A 17,906-nucleotide genomic window follows, 5' to 3' on the forward strand; every position below is an offset into this window, starting at 1 on the left:
CTCTTTCTTCCCTCTGTGCACCTCTATGAAAAAATCTGAGGGAGAGAATAATGTGCCTGGCACAGTAGGGCTAAAATCATCTCAGTGAGACCTTTATTGGGTTTTCAGCTGTAGCTGAAGGCTGGGCTGCTGTGCACTGCACACCCTGCCAACAGTGTGCCAAACAACACAGTGCCACCTGTGCCACCATGCCCCCTGTGCCACTGTGGCCATCCAACCCCAGCAGGAGCAGTTCTGCTTTCTACAACAAGGTAAGGTCCCCTTGGTTTGGGAGCTGTTGGTTAAGTACAGGCTGGCACAAGCCTCTCTTGTCACCATGTTTTCTGCTCCATGCCCTTGGCCGTGGGCACCTGCATGGGGACAAAGCTCAGCCCAGGAGCAGCCCAGGAGCTGGCAGTGCCGTGTGGATGTGACACTGCCTTTGTTTACTGCAGTGAAAACACGACAAAACCCCCACATAACCAATATTTCAGCTGATCAGAAATGGTTTATTTGTTGGTTTTTATTGATGCTCTGATCTCTGGTGAGAAAATAATTGGCTTAAGCAGCAGAAGCCTGTTCCATCTAAGCCCGTGACAGCTTTGTTCAGTGACAGCAGTGGGTGACCCCGCTCGGAGTAAACAAACAAACAAACAAACACTCACGGATGCACCAGTTATGTGTTATGGAATGGAAACTCTGAGGTACCCGCCTCGCTTCGCTCTAATTATTGTGCTGGCTCCCTGCACATGTCTGCCCTCAGCTAATTGCAGTTTTTCAACTCTGGGTTGCACGGTGGGATATGGGCTGGTCAGAGCTCTGCAGGAGGCAGCCGTGCCTGGCAGCAGCTGGACATGTGGGTAGATATTTCAGTATTTTTATTTATATTTCATATATCTACATTTAGCCCTGGCATTGGCTCAGCTGGGCAGAGCACGGTGCTAACGATGCCAAGGCTGTGGGCTCAGTCCCTGCGTGTGCCATCCAGCCAAGGCTTGGACCCGATGGTCCTGGGGGTCACTTCCAACTCAGGATATTCTATAAATTCAGGCTTTATTTCTTTATGAATTTACTGTATGATCATCTGAGTTATTCTGCAGCTCTAAGACATGTGACGTTCAGACAAGAACACGAAGAGCAGCGTAGAAATTCAATTTGCTCTTCAGATAATCTGCAGGCACGTACAACTGCTCCCTGCGAGAGCCCAAGGGAAAGGAGTTGGGGCAGGGGAGCTGCGTGTCCCTCGCCCTGCAGGGCAGTGCCAGTGTCCCCAGTGTCCCCAGTGTCCCCAGGTGAGTGTCCCTCGCCCTGCAGGGCAGTGCCAGTGTCCCCAGTGTCCCCAGGGTCCCCATTGTCCCCAGTGTCCCCAGGTGAGTGTCCCTCACTCTGCAGGGCAGTGCCAGTGTCCCCAGTGTCCCCAGTGTCCCCATTGTCCCCAGTGTCCCCAGGTGAGTGTCCCTCACTCTGCAGAGCAGTGCCAGTGTCCCCAGTGTCCCCAGTGTCCCCAGTGTCCCCAGGTGAGTGTCCCTCACTCTGCAGGGCAGTGCCAGTGTCCCCAGTGTCCCCAGGGTCCCCAGTGTCCCCAGGTGAGTGTCCCTCACTCTGCAGAGCAGTGCCAGTGTCCCCAGTGTCCCCAGTGTCCCCAGTGTCCCCAGGGTCCCCAGGTGAGTGTCCCTCACTCTGCAGGGCAGTGCCAGTGTCCCCAGTGTCCCCAGTGTCCCCAGTGTCCCCAGTGTCCCCAGGTGAGTGTCCCTCACCCTGCAGGGCAGTGCCAGTGTCCCCAGTGTCCCCAGGGTCCCCAGTGTCCCCAGTGTCCCCAGGGTCCCCAGTGTCCCCAGTGTCCCCAGGGTCCCCAGTGTCCCCAGCTGCGTGTCCCTCACCCTGCAGGGCAGTGCCAGTGTCCCCAGTGTCCCCAGTGTCCCCAGGGTCCCCAGTGCTCCCAGGTGAGTGTCCCTCACTCTGCAGGGCAGTGCCAGTGTCCCCAGTGTCCCCAGTGTCCCCAGTGCTCCCAGGTGAGCGCTGGCAGCTCCAGCCGAGCCCTGCAGAGCCCCCGGCCCCCCGAGGGTCTCTGTGCCCAGCCAGGGTGGCTCAGGGTGCCCAGCCCCGAGCTGCCCCTGTCTGTGCCAGCCCCTCGTGCTGCCCCCAAGCCCTGCGGGGCGATTCCTGCTGCCCGGGCTGGGGCACAGCCACAGTTGTGCCAGACTCGTTCTTGTGCCTCTCCTTCCCCCCAGTGCCAGCGCTGCTCAGATAACAGCTCATGAAAAGACTTCTTCACATTCTTTAAGTGCACATTAAAATGCAAATCGGCCTTCTTATTAAAGACTTCTGGAAGTTCTCTGACAACACATTTAAATGCAAATCAGTGAAACGTAGACTCAATATTAAAATCCAAACAATTACTCCATCCACACGCCGAAATCAAAGTGGGAGCACGTTGTAGCATCCAGAAAGCCTTGGCCTTTCCACTGGCTTGCACAGATCATCAGTGGTTTCATGTCTTATTCCCTGGGATGCCAGTGCCTGGCTGTCCCGGGGTCCCCAGCCCTGCTGTCCCACACGGGGGTGGCACGGGGTCAGAGCTGTCCTGCGGCACACGGGGCACTGCTGCAGTGCCCAGCTGGCATTTCTGATAGAGCAGCTCCTCCCCGGGTGCCCCCGTGCCCGAATCCCTCGGGAGCAGCAGGCAGGGCGCTGGGGCTCTGCCCTGCCGGGCAGGTGGGGCTCATCCAGGGACGAGCCGGGAGCGTGGAGGCAGCAGCACACCATTCAAATCCCTCCTGAGCAAGGGGCCCTAGCTGGGTTTTGGATCCCTGCTCCGATGATGCAGCGTGAGGCTCAAGCCGTACCCCAGCCAAGTGCTGGTAATTCTTTGATGGACTTTTAGCGGGCATGGGCAGAGCTCTAAAAGCCCGGGGTGCCAGGGGAGGCCGCTCAGCTGAGCACATCAGATCTGCTTTATTTCACACTCTGACAATCCATTAGGAACAAGAGGCCTCAGCGATCTTAAACCTGAAGGAGGCTTTTGCTGTTGCTCTGCAGAGCTCCTGCCGCTCCTCAGGAGGAGCAGGAGCTGCTTTTGCACCCCCCTTTGCTCCCTCTCTGAATTTCTGGGGCTGTGGCCGCTCGCTTGGCTCCGACACTCGGGCTGTGACAGGGGCGTTTCTGTGCCAGGGCTTCTGTCCTGCTGCTCTCAGCGTTTCCTTTTGGAATTTGGCTGTTGTTCTGAAAACAGCGTCTTACATCCCAGCCAGTGTCCTTTGGAGGGCAGGGAAGGTGCTGGGGCGCTGCAGGAATTTGGGCCCGAGGTGTTTGGGGGAAGCTCTGCCTGCAGGAGGCTCAGAGGAGCAACCCCGGAGCCTCCCGGGCTCTCCACGGGCTGGAATAATTTCATTTATCACTTGAGCGGGCTGAGGGGACAGGGACACTGCAGGTCTCCCCTCTCACTTGGCCACGTCAGGTTTCATTGCTGGCTGATGTGGAGGCACATCTGGGGCTTCTCTGGAGAAAAAGGGGTTTCTTTTCTCTCCTGAACTGGAGATCCCACAAACGAGCTTTGCCAGCACCAACATTTTATTTATTTGGGGTGTTTGAGAGATCTGAAGCTCTGCTTTGTTCGGATCTTTTATGTCATTTCATGTGCTAATCAGGGCTTTTCAACTTGACTCTGTCACTCAAAAGATTCTTGATGATGATGAGCAAAATTAAGCTGTTTCACTGCTGAGTGTGCATCATCGGTGAATTTTAATTTTTAAAGGAAAAAGTGAGAGTTTTTCCATTTTTAAAAGTATTACTATTTTAAAAAGGACTCATAGTGGTTTTAGTTAATCTTCTAAGTAAAATGGAATCCAAAGTGCAAAATGGATCTGGTTGTTTCCTCTCCTCCACACTCCATTTGTTACATGAAAATAAATGTCATACCCAAGTAGATGTGAGTGATGCACAAGGACAGGGTGTCCTGTAGCTGGGATCCATCAGTCCTTGAAAAATGGAAAGAATGGGAAGTGTTTCAGCTGGTGATGCTGTGGGTTCCTTGTCTCCGCCCCACCCTTGACTGCAAATGTTTCAGTGTTGGGCAAAATCAAAGATCAGGTCATGAACTGTAAATGGAAATGAATTTTATATGTGAGCGGGTGGGGGCTTTGGGAAAGAAGGGAAGAGTCCCAGAATGCAGGGCCCTGGGAGCTGGGGGGCAGCCCCAGGACAGCTCTGGGATGGCCGTGTCCCAAATCTGCCCCACATCTGCCCCACATCTGCCCCAAATCCGCTCTCCCTGCGCCCCTCGCCGTGCCCTGGGGAGCACAACCCAACCCCAAACCCATTTTCCCTCATGGTCCCGGAGCAGCAGTCGGCAGCCAGCAGCTGCTTCCCGGGCTCCGAGGAGAATTCCTAAAGAAACAGTTTGCAGGAAATGTATCGGAAAATTAACTTTGTGCTCATCAACACATCGTTAGCGGCGTTCTCACTCTAACAATCCCACGTCCCTGGGTGCTCCCATCCTGCAGAAAGGTGAAGGCTGGCACCACGCAATCTGTTCTGCCATCATTTGCTCGTGGTCCCGGGGGGCTGCAGGTCCCTGCTGGGGGAGTGCAGGAGGAGGCATCTGCTGTGTTCCTGAGCCTGTTTACAGCGCCGAGTCCACAATCTCTATGGGTTGGAAGTGATGATTTTTTAAAACTTGTTTTTACAAGAAACAGGCATCATTCATGATTCCCTTTTGCCGTTCTCAGTTTTCCTCGCTTCTCCTTCCCAGCCTCCTCAGCCAGTGCAGCTTTTATCTCCTCCTGTGTTTTCTGGCATCTCTTCATTCTCCGTCAGCCTCCATCAAGAACATAATTTTTTATTCTATTTGGTTTTGGGTGCTGGTCCCCAGCTGTATGATTTGCTAAAGGAGCCAAAGTTTAGTTTTTCCTTTACTGTCACGGCATCGGTGTGAACTGAAGCCGCCCCCACCGCCCCACGCAGTTTTTTGAGTCACGAGTGAGTTGCCTTGGAGCCCACGGCTCCTCCTTGCTGGCAGGCAGTGGCAGCCAGCAGGGTGGGCAGGGCGGCTCCCGGGCTGCTGGGCACAGCCTGAGGCTGGCACCGGGGCAGGGGCGGTGGGCAGGGGGCTGCAGCCCCTGCCAGCCCTGCCAGGGGCGGTGGGCAGGGGGCTGCAGCCCCTGCCAGCCCTGCCAGGGGCGGTGGGGAGGGGGCTGCAGCCCCTGCCAGCCCTGCCAGGGGCGGTGGGCAGGGGGCTGCAGCCCCTGCCAGCCCTGCCTGGGGCGGTGGGCAGGGGGCTGCAGCCCCTGCCAGCCCTGCCAGGGGCGGTGGGGAGGGGGCTGCAGCCCCTGCCAGCCCTGCCAGGGGCGGTGGGCAGGGGGCTGCAGCCCCTGCCAGCCCTGCCTGGGGCGGTGGGCAGGGGGCTGCAGCCCCTGCCAGCCCTGCCAGGGGCGGTGGGCAGGGGGCTGCAGCCCCTGCCAGCCCTGCCTGGCCTGGGGGCCTGGCAGAACTGCAGAGCTGAGGGAAGTTCAGCAAACTCTGAACCTGCTCCGAGGGCTGGGCTCCTTTCCCCGTGGAGGAGCAGATCCGAGTTTGATGCCTGTTTTTGTCAGCGTCCCCGGGGGTTTTATTTCCTTGAGCTGCTCTGCTGCAAACGGTGCTGATTTGTTTGGCTGAATCCTCGTCGAGGCGCTTGAGCTAAAAATGAAATGCAAATGTACAGGAGCTAGTCCTGCTTTTTTCGGCTGTAGAAAGCAGGAATTGGAAAGATAAATTACCATAGTTCCCTTTAAGCACATATTTCTGGGAAGCAAACACTAAAACATCAAAATAAAGCCTTTTTTTCTCCTTGCCTCTTTTTAAAGCAAGAATATAATTATGCTCCATGGCTCTCAGCAGAGCACAGATCAAAGCCATTGAGTAACTGCTCCTGGCTGTTCTGCTGTGCTTTTGGTGGCACACCCAAAGTTTTTGGGGTGCCAGCGGCCGTGGCTGGCACTGCAGGGAGCAGCCCTGGCACCCGGAGGGCTCTGGGCACTGGGCACCTCTGTCCCGGCCTCCCCGGCTGTGCTGAGGGCACGAGGAGCCCCCAGGGCTGTGGGGGTCCTGCCCACAGCCCCTGGCCCTGTGTGCCAAGGCAAGGGCTGGGGCTGGGCACAGGGAGGTGCCTCCGGCCGGTGGTGAGGGGCTGCTCCTATCAAGTCACTGGTGGCCTCAGTGTCTGCCTGGCTTCTTCTCACTTAGGATAAAAATCTCTCTGGGAGCCCAGAGAAATGCAGGTGCCCCGAGTCCCCCCTTGCAGCAGCACAGACTGGATGCCAGGCACGGGCAGCCCTCCCTCTGAGCTCGGCGATGGGCACCGGGCTGTTTTCCCAGCACAGCCAGGAGATTGTGCACAGATAAGACTATCCATCAATTTTAACACGGGCAGCCTTGGCCAAAAAAAAAAAAAAAATAAAAATAAAAAAAAAAAAAATAAAAAAAAAATAGACATTTCAAGCCTGAAAGCAATTTCTATTTCCCCACAGAAATGTTCCCCTATTTTAAAAATGCAATAGTTCCCTTCGTGCCTTTTCTGCCCCTGCTCCTCCTGCAGGGCTGCTTGCTCCTGCCTGCAGGGAAAACTCCCAGCTCCTGCTGCCCCGCTGGCAGAGCAGCCCAGGGGAAAGGAGCTCTGGAGGGGAGAAGGGATGAAGGGATGGGGGAAGCAGGGAATGGCCCAGGGGAAGGCAGGATGTCCTGCAGGAGCTGCAGCACCCCGGCTCCCGGCCAGGCTCAGGCTAAAGCAGTTCCCGTTCCGAGACCCACCTGCGGCCAGGTGAGTGCCTCACCTCCTCGGGCACAGCTCCCAGAGCCCCGGGGGCTCGCTGGGACCCAGCTCCGGTGGAGTGCCCATCCCTGGCTGCCCCAGCAGGGGCTGCAGGTGGCACTCGGGGCTCTGGGCTGGGCACAGGGTGGGGATGGGCACGGTGGGCTCGGTGGGCTGGGACGGCTTTTCCAGCTCAGTGGCGCTGGCATTCTGTGCCCCGTGTGCCACAGAGCTGAAACCAGCTCGAGCCACCCTCAGTGGGGCAGGGCTGGCATCTGCTCGAGGAGTCTCGGGAGAATGACTCAGGGATTGTCCTGGTGACCTCCCCAAAAACCAACACGGGCATTTGTGGCACTGCAGAGAAGGAGCTTTGCGTGAGGGGAGGGGAATAGATCACCCCTTGGCCTGGTTATATCCAGAGGTTTGGTTTGGAAAAGTTTTCAGAGGAAAAGAACAAAGTCACCGTGAGCAATCTCTGTCTCATTTGCCTTTCCCCAGGCTGCTGGAGGAAAACTCTCCGTCTGTGCCATGGCTGCTATTGGGTCCCCAAAAAAGTTTCCTTTTGGCAGAGAAATGAACCCATCCACCACAGCATGGCTTCTCCCGTCCCTCCTCCATCCATCCCTGCCAACCCAAATCCCCCAGCACAGCAAAACACACAACGTTCTTGGCCTGCTGCTCCCGAGCTCAGGGGGATGGCAGAGCCAGCAGGGCAGGAGCAGCTGGATGGGCCTCCCAGTGCTCCCAGTGCTCCCAGTGCTCTCCCAGTGCTGCCAGTGCTGCCAGTGCTCCCAGTGCTCCCAGTGCTCCCAGTGTTCCCAGTTCTCCCAGTGCTCCCAGTGCTCATTTCCAGGGCTCCCTGCTGCAGGCAGCAGCTCCAGCCCAGTGCAGCCCTGCGTGCACAACTCCTGCTGGGCTCCCCGCCCTTCCTTTCCTAGGAATGGATTTGGCTTTTATTATGGATATCCTGAAAGGAGGATACCAGAAAACATACATTAGAGCAATAACCATATCATAAATATGTATTTGCACCGGAGCGGGCAAATTTATCTGCGGAATGATTTAAAACAAAATAAATTCGCAGGATAAATTATTCAGTGATTAATATTTGACCAGGCATGGTGTATGCAAAGTTACCTTAATCTGTTTGGAGGCCTGGGCAGCGCAGAGCCTCGTGCAAGATTTTTACAGCTGTTAAATATTAAGGGCCTCTTGGTCATGTGCACAGGGGCCCCATAAATCACGTTGTCTCTGTAAAGGGGCCTTGAAACACGAGTAAATCACTTTGCTGCTTGCTTTATGGCCCTTGTATGCAGCAAGAGAGATATAAAAATGCTTCATGTGTAAATGAGGCTCTGGCTGTGCTGCCTTGGGATCTCTGGTGCTTTCCCCAGAACAAACTCCCTGTGGGAAGCGGGAGTGTGGCAGGGGCAGCACATGAAGAGGTGGGGCAGCCCCTGGGCTGGCAGGGTCCTGGCACCCCCTGCCCTGCCCCTGGCACCCCCTGCCCCATGGTCTGCCGGGGTCCCCTGCCCTGCCCCAGGCCCTGGCACCCCCTGCCCACCTCGGGGTGAGCCCGGTGCCAGCCTCCGAGCTGGCAGGACAGAGCCCAAGGCTGCTGTGCCGGTGACAAGGGCTCAGCTCAGCTCATCTGCTGCCCACCAAAGAGTCACCGAGCCCCAGCCAAGCTGCCCCAGGCACTGCTGATGCTGCTTTCATTTTGGTGTTGGTTAGTACGTAAGAGGAATCTCTTAAAGGGAGTGAAATCCATCAGCTGGCAGGGTGGAAGCTGCTGGAGCCGAGCTGTCACTGTGATATCATAACTAGAGCAAATGGCTTTTGATTTGGTGATGGCAGCGAGACAGACCTTCAGCTGTAAATTATTCATGTACAGGACTAATACAGCAAACATTACAGCCATGCCAAAATACTCCTTGGGTATCTGCTGTGCTTGAGTGCCGTGTAGAGAGCGATTCCTTTGTCCTCGGTGAATCCCGGATCTCCAGCTACTGCTTATCACAGCACAAGCGCAAGCACCCATGAAATGAAATTTCACCGCATTAATTAAATATTTTGTGTTACAGATTAATCTCCCCCATTGAGTGAGAGTTTGCTCCATTCTTTGAAAGTAGTAGGCTGAACTGGAGAGTGAAATGCAATATCGAGCCCCCGTGAGTGGATAGATCCAGCAGCATCCATGGTCCCCCGAGTCCCAGAGCCCAAGGGTGCAAAAGGGGCTTCCTGCTGGCATAAAGGTGCTGCCAGCCCCTCCTCGCAGCCACAGCCCCCCGGGGCAGCCCTAGCCCCAGCCCGACCCCTCTGTGCCAGCCTGGGCACGGGCAGGGCCTACGCCAGGCCAGGGCTCCTGCTGGGCTCTGCAGGGCAGAGCGGGGAGCAGGGGGATGGATTCGGCTCTTCTGGAGCAGGGGGGGACCCTGGCTGGGTTCAGCTGCCTGGCAGCAGCTGGGGAAGTGCCAAACCACAGGGACAGGCAGCATCACCATGCCCTGGGGAATGCCACAAGCCACAGGGCCAGGCAGCATCACCGTGCCCTCAGCAAGCTGAGCATGGTGTGAGCAGGAGCTTTTCTCACTCACTCAGGTGTTGAGCTGAAGCTGGAACATTTTCACTCCTCTAATTGTAGTTTGGGCCTTTGCTCTGTTCATGCACCCCACTCCTGTGCTCACACACAGGTTCTCTGCTGGCTGGGCCGTGCCTGTGGCCAGGCAGGGATGCTGGGCTGGGCTCAGACCCTGCAGCCCCGGGGTTCCCCATCCTGGGCAGGGATGCTGGGCTGGGCTCAGACCCTGCAGCCCCAGGGCTCCTGTGGCCCAACGTGTCCCCCCTGGAGCTCCAGGCTTGTTCTGAGAGCTCCAAGCACCAGATTCAGACCTCCCAGCCGGTCAATAAATAATGCCCATAAAACACGACAAGGAGCCTCTTGACCAGCAGGTCAGGCATGCATTTACAGCATCATTTGTCTTTCCTCAGCAAGGGAGCTGGGCTGCAGCGTTTGGCTTCCACCAGATAAAGCTGAAATAAAGCAATAGGTGCGACCTGAGCTGCTGCTCCCTGCGCCAGCATCCAGAAATGACTCCCAAAATCGAGCTCGAGGCCACTTCCTTACGGCTGGGGTGACCTGGGGAGAGCTGAGGCCAGCCATGGGCTGCTGGGGTTCCCACCCTTGCCCAGCAGAGAAAGCCCCTTGCCCTGCTGGGCTCAGCCTGCCTGGGGTGGCAGGACCTGCCTGGGTTCTGTTTCCCTGTGCCACGGAGCTGCCTCATTCCTCAGCATTCCTCAGCATTCCTCAGCATTCCCCAACATTCCTCAACAAGCTCCTTCCCCAAATGCCTTTGTTTCTGTAGCTGATTTGGTGGCAAAGGGCCCAGGGGTGCAGAGGGAAGGGGCAGAGGGAATTCTCCAGCTCTGCGTGTGCTTGGAGCAGCTGAGCTCCGCTGCCCCAGGCCGGACCGAGGGCTCGGGCAGGGGTGCCCAAGGCTCGCTGGGCTCTGCTGCTTGCCCGGCTGCTGGGGGCTCCACCCTGAGCCCAGAGCCGCAGCCCTGGGCTGCTCCATGGAGCCTCTCCGGGCAGCACAACGCTCACATCCTTTCCAGGGGGGTTAGGACCACGTCTGTGCATCGCTGAGAGATCACTGACATTTTCAGCATTTCTCTGGGTCAGAGTCCAATTTTAGCCCGATTTTTCCCTATTTGATGTTTCCACCTTGCAGGGGGAAGCCCCTCCTTTGCCATCACCGTGAGGAACCTGTGGTGCTCCCGGCAGTGCGGGCAGACACACAGAGCCACTGCACTCACAGTCCTTCAGATTCTCTGTGCTCTATGGAGAGGTTTGATAGGAACCTCCACTATCTTCCTCGACTTCTTGCATCCTCCTCTAAAAATAATAATGAAGAAAATATCAAATTATTTTTTAGATTTGGCAGGAAAAAAGAATATTTTCTTCTGTAACTGCAGGGCAGAGCTGCAGATTAGTTAACCCAAACCAGTTTAGTTTATTTTCCCCAAACCTATCCAATAAAAAAAAAAATTAAATTATCCTTAGTATCAGCAGGGAGAAGTCTCTCAGGAGCTGGTAGCAAACCCTCCCCAGGGGATGTGCAGCAGCTGCTGGTGTCGGGTGCCAGGCTGGCACTGCTGCAGGGTTGGACCCCACATCCCCTCGGTGCCGCCCCCCTCACCCCCGGGACGGGATTTATCTGCTCAGGGTGTCCCAGAGCATCGCTCTGGCCACGGGCACTGTGCTGCGCTTCCACCTGGAAATGTCAGCATTTCCTGGAGTGCCGTGAAGTGTCGGCATCCCGCATTTCCCAGGAATGCCGGGATTCCCATGTGAAGTGTCAGCATCCCGCATTTCCCAGGAATGCCGGGATTCCCATGTGAAGTGTCAGCACCCCTCATTTCCCTGGAATGCCGTGATTCCCGAACCTCAGCACCCCTCATTTCCCTGGAATGCAGGAGCAGGAGCCGCTGCTCCGGGGGCTGCGGGCCCGTCCTGCTGCCCGGCCCCGCTCAGCCCCTCCTCATGCCCTGGAAGCTCCTCGGAGGGAAAAGCTCCTGACCCAGAGCGTTCGGCGTTGCCAGCCCTGGTCACCGAATTGCTCCTGGCAGCGCTGCTGGGGACGTCTGGGATGAAGCAGTACCTGGAGGGTCCCCACCGCCTGCGTTCATTTGATGCAAAAGTGCCTTGCTCAAGATGCTAAATCAGATAAACCAGACCATTCATTTCTGAAAGTTCAATTCGCCACTTAGAGGATAGAAAATAAACCAAGCTAAGCCACAGCACCGCAGAACAGCGAGATACGAGGTTTAAGGCAAAGCCCACTGTGCCTGGGAATGTTTCTCACATAAATCAAATTTATCTCTGTGGAGCAGAAGCCCAGTTTATGAGGTTCAGACAGGGAAAAAATAAGAAAACTTCCAGAGAGGGTGTCTTAAATGGCTCATAAAAGCCGAGCCTGTGCCCCGGTGGGAAGGGATATCTGATAGTCCCAGAGCAGTGCCAGCCCCGGCGCAGAGCTCAGCCCGGAGCATCCCTCCCCTCCTCTGGCAGCTCTGCCCGTGCCCTGCCCCAGAGACCCACAGCCAGGGACCCTGTGTGCCCATCCCTGTGTGCCCATCCCTCCTGTGTGCCCATCCCTGTGTGCCCATCCCTCCTGTGTACAGTGTGGTGAGAGCCAGGAGGGAAAGGAGAGGGAACAGGGTACGACATTCCACCATCAGGAGAAAAAAGCGAAGCGTGGGCCCTGCAAAAGGAGAGCCGGGCTTGTTGCAGCTGGGTCCAGAAGACAAGGCCGTGAAAGGGCAGCAGAAGCACAGCTGGATGCAGCGCTGCCTCCCTGGCTGCTCTGAGCAGGAACTGCTCACTCAGGGGCTGGTTTTCACCCAGCCTGGCGTTCCCCTCGGTGCCAGGGGGGACCAGCCTGCCCAGCTGGTACCAGGGTGGCAGTGGTGGCAGTGAAACAGAGACCTCAGAGCTGTGCCTGGCCAGCGGGGGAGGCGCAGCCCCAGGAGCTGCCCGGACCCCTCTGAGCCCCCACCCTGCCCTGGGCACCCAGAGCTGCTCTGCCCTTGCCCTGCCAGGGGCAGCAGGAAATCAGCAGCTCCTTCCTGCTCCTCTTCCTCACTCCGCTCCCTGAGATTGCTCTGCACTGATGTCACTTGTGCTGGGGGGTAAAGGGGAACTCGCAATTTATTCTCCATTATGTTCAGAGTAATGACAAGCCTTAAAATAGCTCTCAATTAGCCATTGATTGCAATTAATTGGAACAACATAGGCTGACATGATAGCTTCAGATCTCCAGAGCATTTTTGAGTTCATGAGCTCTAATTTCCAAAAATCCAAGAATTCTGGCTCCCACATTACCACAACCATCTGTCAGCAGTTTCTCACGCAGCTCTTGGAGAAGCAGGAGCAATAAACGCCCTGGCTTTGCTAATTAAGGCAGGTGTCCCAAACGGGACATTTAATGGGAACTGGGGGGTCCATCCAGGTGTGGAATAGCCAGGTACTGCTGTGGGTGCCACCCCCGGAGGTGTCCCTGGGCTGGCGCTGCCCTCAAAGCTCCGGAGCAATGCCAGCACTGGGCAGCAGCGGGGAGCTCTGGTTGCTCAGGCTGACGAGGCTGTGCCCGTGCTCCGTGCGTGCAGGGTTGGGTCTCTGCCAACCAGAGCTCGCTCCATCCCTGCCGTGCCGGCGGCTCTGTGCCACAGCAGAGGCTCTGTGGGTGCCCCTGCAGCTCAGCCTGCCCAGGGCACGCCAGGCTCACCCCGAGGACGGGGAAACCCTTGGCCCACCCTGCTTCCCTTCCATCAAACCCCACTGCCCGGGTCTTGAGCGTGAACTGAAGGTAACAGAGAGCAAAAGGAAAGGCTGTGCAAGGTACTGGGTTAACATGGCACCGAGGAATCAAAAATCCTCCCAAAAGCCTTACACTGAGGAGGCAAGGCTGAACTGGAGGAGGGAGGATGCAAACAGTGGCAGCTGGGAGAGCTCTGTGCTCCAGACTTACCCGAGCTGGAGCTGCTTGCCAGAGCAGAAAGAGCAAATGCTGTGGGCAGAGGAAAGCTGAAGTGCCAGGTTTTCATGCCAACAGCATTTTCCCAGGAGAAAATGCACAGCAGTGCCTCAGTCCTGGTGGCCAAATGTGGTTTCTGTTCACAGTCCTGGAAAGGGGAGCACCCTGGGGGCTCCCAGCTGGATTTGGCGGTACAGCCTGGGGCTGCAGGGCTCACAGCTGGATTTGGGGGCACAGCCTGGGGCTGCAGGGCTCACAGCTGGATTTGGGGTACAGGGCTGGCAGGGAAGGCTTGGCCGTGCAGGTATGGCCAGCTCAGCACCAGCAGAGCCCAGAGAGTTCCCTGCACAGCCCAGGAGGGTGAAAATGCCACAGGAGGGTGAGTGCCAGGGGAGGGTGAGTGCCACAGGAAGGTGAGTGCCAGGGGAGGGTGAGTGCCAGGGGAGGGTGAGTGCCACAGGAAGGTGAGTGCCAGGGGAGGGTGAGTGCCAGGGGAGGGTGAGTGCCAGGGGAGGGTGAGTGCCACAGGAAGGTGAGTGCCAGGGGAGGGTGAGTGCCAGGGGAGGGTGAGTGCCACGGGAGGAGCTGTCTGGAGCCGGGCGGCTCCAGCTCCAGCAGCTCCAACTCCAGCAGCAGCTGCTCCCTGTGCCTCCCCGTCCCGCTGCTCACACCCAGGCTGCTCCCTCCTCTCCCAGTTTTAACTTCAGCACATGTTACTTTGAGAGGATCCCTATATAAATATTTTGGCTCATTTAATATGCCTTCTGGTGTTTTAACACCAGGTCTCTTTTTCTTCACCATTTGGGGAACTTATTTCTATTTTCAAACAGATTTGGTACTCTTACAGAAGTTCACTTCCAGCACCAAGTGTTTCGGGGAGGATTGCAGGAGTGCTGGGGAAGTGACAGAGTGCTGCGCTGGGAGGCTCCTGACGGAATTTGGGTGCTGCTGGGGACTGGCTGAAAATCACCGTGCACGAACAAGACAGACCAGGGAGCAATTCTGGGGCTCGTACTGGGTCGGCAAGTTCAGAATATTCAAATGTAAAACACTTTGAACTAGAAATTTTAAATTTTAATTTAAATTTCAATCGGATTCAAATCAGATGGCAGCGTCCAGGTGTCCCCAGCTGCCCCCAGAAGGGTAAAAATTGTGTGAGCTCCCTAAGGGGGCTGGAACAGGCACGGGTCTGCCTGTTCCAGGAAAACTGCTCAAGTGGTGATCACAGGCTGGGAGGTGGCTACAGCCACACACGTGGAGGTAAATGGGCATCTGGGTACAGAAAATATCCCTGTCTGCCCCCAAAACGGGCACCAGGTGTGTGTGGGCTGTTGCCGGGGGCCCCCATCCCAGCCTGCCGCAGAGCTCAGGGCAAAGGGCTGTGCCAGCGGCAGAAGCTGAATAAAAGGAGCATTGCTGTGAGAAGGAGCCTGGGGGGGCAGAGCTGTGGGAGAGCTCAGTCCCCAGCCCAGTGAGCGCCCTCCCAGGGCTGCGACTTTCAGTCCCAATTAAACAGGGGTAAAAATGAAAATGTTGAGGTTTCCTAGAAAATGGAAACTCATAACATTTGTTCTGAAATGTGCCAACATTGTATTTGTGGGCACGGGGCCTTGGGGCACTCTCAGAGCCCTCCGAGGGTTTCTGCAGCCCCGCTGCCGCCGGGGTGGCACTGCCAGCTGGGGGGCAGAGGATGGGGAGGGATGGGGAGGGATGGGGAGGGATGGGGAGGGATGGGGAGGGATGGGAGGGGGCCCTGCCCGTGCCCCAGGACTGTCTGTGCTGCTGCTCGTCCCAGCCCCAGCATCTCCCAGTTCAAACCCTGGCCAGCGGTGTCCGAGCTGGGGGAGGCTCCCTGGGCCACCTCTCACCATGGAAACTCTTCACTGGCTCTGTCACTCGTGGTTTCCATCGCGGCTCCTCGCTCCTCCCCGGTTTTCTCACAGCATCTGTCCTCCCGCTCCGGGATTTCCCGGTCCCTCCCTGCAGCCTGCTTGCTGGGAAGGAGGGAGAGGAGAAGGGGAAAACTGGGTGGCTGCTGGCTTGTGTGTCAATTATACATCAGAGGCATTGCTGTTGCTTCAGAAGCTTCTAATAATAATTATTATAATTAGGGCACTGGGAGAGAAATATGCTGAGATCAGGGAGGAAAGCAGGAAAGCCAGGCCAGAATTAATTAGCCGCTTTTATCTAAGAATCTCAAAGCATTTAGACATTAATTACCGCGTGCTGTGGTTAAGTCAGCCGATGCTCCTTTGCTGCCGTGGTGGCGCCGGGCTCGGGCTCAGCCCCTCCTCGCCCAGCCCGGGCTGCTGCTGCTGCTGCTGCTGCTGCTGCTGCTGCTGCTGCTGCTGCAGGCGCCTCCCCAGCGCTGAGGGCACAGAGATGGAGCTTGCATCCCTCCGGTGCTAGCTGGCACCCCCAGGCTCCGAGGAGAGCAGCCGGGCAGGTGTGTGCCACTGTGCCCAGCCCGGGCAGGTGTGTGCCACTGCAGCCGTGCCCAGCCCGGTCTGGAGCTGGCCCTGGCACACTGAGCACCCCAGTTCCCGTGGGGAGCAGAGGCTCCCGATGCCCCCAGCCCCGTTCCCGTGGGGAGCAGTGGCTCTCGATGCCCCCAGCCCCGTTCCCGTGGGGAGCAGTGGCTCTCGATGCCCAGCCCAGCTCCACCCGTGGCACTGAGGTTGGCCCCAGGGTTCCAACCAAACTGTTTTATCGGGGCAAAGTCCCTTCTGCTCCTGGTTTACCCGCGGTGTGCCATTGTTGGTGAATATTCATTAAGTGAAATTAGCATCTAATAGGTCTTAATTGGCTTACAAAAGCCTTGTTCGGTGCTAATGAAGTCTCTGCTGTAGCTGCGCTTGACGGCAGCTGGTGGGACCCTCTGCCCCCTCGGCTCCAGCCCTGCTCCTGCCCCATATCCCGGGAAGATGCTCCTGCCCCAGCCTGGCAGCGTTCACAGCCAGCCTGGAGAAACCTGGGCCCGTGGGAGCTGTCCGTGCCCGTGGGAGCTGTCCGTGCCCGTGGGAGCTGTCCGTGCCCGTGGGAGGTGTCCCGGGCCCTGGCAGGGGCACTGCAGTGACACGAACATCCCCTCCAGTCCAAACCACCCTGGGAGCGTGTGACAGCCTTCGAGCCCAGCTGGAGAAGGTGTCGGTGGCCTGAGCACCGTGTGCAGGTTTGCAGAGCTGCTCTCACGATGCCAGCAGTGCCCTGGGCCCTGCAGCGGGGTTTGGGGCCGGGTGCAGGGTTTGGGTGCCCAGGCACAGTCGGAGCTCTGCTCCTGGGCTGGAACAAAGCCCTCGGTTTCGGCGCTGTGCCGCTCTGTGGGATGTGGGCACCAGCTGCCCCCACAGCTCTGGAAGTGCTCTCAGAGCACGAGGGTCAGGGTTCTACAGGGCTCCGTTCATAATGCCTTTGTCCAAGCCTAGAAACGGACACAGAATTGCAGTTTAGCCGCTATTGACTGCTCAGACAAGGCACAGGGCAGCTTTGAAGTGCGTCTGTACATCGGAGCAGCCCTGCAGCTCCCAGACTGAGAGACTCCTTCAGCATTGACAAGGGAGAGGAGGGAGGAGATGGGGAGGCTTCCTGACTTCTGGCTTCCGCCTGTTCCTGTAAATTGTGTCGCTGTGTTCTGGCTGGGTAAAGATGGAGGCACGGGGGAGCAGGGCAGTGCCAGCCGGGCTCCAGTGCCCGCAGCCCCTTCCAGGCTCTGCATGGCACCAGCGTCTGCTTCTCTTTTTCTTCCTTTCCCCCCATTTTCCAGTGGGGGTCTGCAGGGAGGCAGAGCGGCAAAAAGTGACCTCAGGCCGTGGTGCGAGGAAAATTCCCCAGCTGGCCCCACAGGAGCTCTGGTGTGGCTGTGACACCCTGTCCCCGCGTGTCCCCGCCGCCAACCCCGGGCTCAGCCGCAGCTCCAGCCGCACCGCCCCCGTTCCCTGCGGCTCCCCCAGCCCCGTCCCGCTGTGAGGGACCCTCCGGCCCGGCTGTGGCCCTGGGTTCAGGTCGTGGCTCCCTGTCCCGGTCCGAGCCGGGCTGCAAAGCCGGGGGTGCCTCCGCCCCGGGGCTGTCCGGGAGGATGGACGCTCCCGGTGCCCGCGCTGGCCGCGCTGGCCGGGCACGGAGCCGCTGCTCCCGGTGCCAGCTGTCCCCTGGTCACGGAGCCGCTGCTCCCGGTGCCAGCTGTCCCCTGGTCACGGACTGCTGCGGCTGGGCAGGGCTCCAGCTGGAGAGCAGCGCCGCAGCGCCGGGAGTCATCCCTGGCCCAAATGGAGCACCCGGTGTGCCCGGGGCTGCTCTGGGTGTGCCCCGGCCCCTGGGCGGGCAGGCGGCTCCGAGGGAGGCAGGACTGGGCTGTGGGGAGCAGGGGGATGTTGGGGGGTGATGCCCGCCAGGACGGAGGCTGGCAGCGCTGGCTGCCCCAGCTGGCTCTGCCGTGGAGCCCGGGGAAGAAACGGCGTCCGGGGACGGGTGGCGTGTGTGCAGGAGCCTGGGGTGCCTGGAGATGGGTGGGGTGTCCGGAGAACAGGGGGCTCCGGCCGTGGTTGCTCAGTCGGACACTCCCGGAGGATCTCTGAGGATCCTCCCTGGGGATCCCTGCAGAGGTC

At 58.1% G+C, this 17,906-nt stretch overlaps 1 protein-coding gene across 3 annotated transcripts in view; it reads left to right on the forward strand.

Moving 5' to 3' along the window:
- KCTD16 (potassium channel tetramerization domain containing 16) overlaps nt 1-17,906 on the forward strand; it is a 44,082-nt gene that overhangs the window by 20,709 nt on the left and 5,467 nt on the right. The window lies entirely within an intron of this gene.

Source organism: Lonchura striata, chromosome 13 (genome assembly GCF_050655825.1).
Source record: "Lonchura striata isolate lonStrDom1 chromosome 13, ASM5065582v1, whole genome shotgun sequence".
Taxonomy (NCBI): Eukaryota; Metazoa; Chordata; class Aves; order Passeriformes; family Estrildidae; genus Lonchura; species Lonchura striata.